This window comes from Sinohyriopsis cumingii, chromosome 11, assembly GCF_028554795.1.
Source record: "Sinohyriopsis cumingii isolate HCF-2022 chromosome 11, ASM2855479v2, whole genome shotgun sequence".
NCBI lineage: Eukaryota > Metazoa > Mollusca > Bivalvia > Unionida > Unionidae > Sinohyriopsis > Sinohyriopsis cumingii.
In genome coordinates, this window is record NC_142971.1 from 73,863,382 (window position 1) to 73,865,151 (window position 1,770).

General features: G+C 36.2%; 1 non-coding gene across 1 annotated transcript; it reads right to left on the minus strand.

The window, feature by feature from the left end:
• Window positions 1–228: 228 nt before the first annotated feature.
• On the minus strand, window positions 229–301 carry Trnar-ucg (transfer RNA arginine (anticodon UCG)). The gene has a single exon. It is a non-coding gene; the product is annotated as a tRNA-Arg (tRNA).
• Between the last annotated feature and the right edge of the window lie 1,469 nt (window positions 302–1,770).

Sequence of the window (1,770 nt, forward strand, 5' to 3'; positions counted from 1 at the left end):
ACTAAAGAAGGTTGTAAAGACATTTACAGTGTTTACTGAAATCAATTAAAGAGAGTATCAATTAAATGAAATGGAAACGATCGCAGGAACTAAAATTGCATCAAAACTATATTTCTGTGGCATTTAATATTATTTTGTTTGAGGAACGGATGAAATTATAAATAATGCAAAATATTAGATGGGAAAAGGAGAAATCTAATAACTCCGCAAAGTTATCGAAAACTCCGACGCCTCTGGATGGGATCGAACCATCAACCTTCACTTCGAAAGTGAACGCGCTAACCAATTGCGCCACAGAAGCACACAGGAACAGGAGATGAAAACAACAGTTATTTATACTGGCATACATTACCAAGTTGGAATAAACATTATCTCAGAAAAGTACATGCAATAACTTTGAATTCCAAACTGTTGTGCTCTTTCTCGAGAAATATAATTTTGAGGATTTTGACTTGTATTCAAATTAAATTTGATCAGAAAACAACTTTAGAGATTTTCATCATTGTACAGGAATACTGTATGATTCGGATGAAATAAATTTATAGCATTAAACAAATGAAAAAGTTGATATTTTGCGATTTTTAAGAGCGAGTCCACGGCGATCGTTTATCCCTTCTGAAGGCAAGAAATGTCTTCCACCTCATCATGATTTAAATTATTTGTAGGCCCTAGGAACTTCTTTAATAAACCGATTGATATTGACATGACTCTGCCTTTTCGTGTATACATTTTTCAGTAGCATGGTTTCACGGGCATTAGTTAGCCACAGTGTCTATTGGATAATACGGTATATATATATATATATATATATATATATATATATATATATATATATATATATATATATCCCGGCCGAGTCATATCAAAGACATAAAAATAATACTAACACCTGCCTCGCTAGGCGCTCAGCATTAAGAGGTTAGGGACGGCCTGGTGTCAGGATAAAGTGAATTTGGACATCATGTTACATGTCTGCATCATGATGCCCCAGTACCACAGTGCAGACATCTCTCTCTCTCTCTCTCCATGAACTATTATTATCGCCTTTGGAGCCATATTTCATAACTAAAATGATTACTCCAGGTAAGATTACTCCGGGTTGTAGCATAATGGCTGCATGCCATATTTTGGAGTTTTGTCCTTAAATGAGTAATTGAAATTTAAAAATGGTCTTGAAGTAAGTTCTTAATAGACGGACAGTATGTCAGATATGAAGTCTATTCCAAGTTGTTGCATGATGCATCCTAATATCCTTGACACTTTTCAGAATTTAACCATGAAAAAAATTACTTTGATTTTGGTTTTGAAACATCAAAGAAAGAACAATGAATGCTAAAACAACAGGTACCGAACGCACGCTTAATGTCCAAAGATAGGCAAAAATATGGTTAAAAAAATATAGAGAAACAAAGTTCATCAGATCGCTGTTATCATCCGCCTTGAGACTGTACCCTATCTATAATAATATACACGAATCGACAACCCTTGGCTAGCCAAGATGGTGCTAAGTATTCTACACAGTGTCTTGTTCGTCTTTTTGGTTGAACGCCATTTTTCAACTCATGATATACAATATAAGACGGCCAGTATATTGTGGTGGAAGAAGAACCACAGGCCGATGGCAATCTACTGCCAAGCGTTCTCACATACCATTTTGGCCGAGACGAGACTCGTACTCATGCAGACAAAAGTCAGATATGTGACTGATCTGTAAAGGCGAGCGTCGTAGACCACTCGGCCACTAGGAGACCCGTTCTTAGACCATTAGGT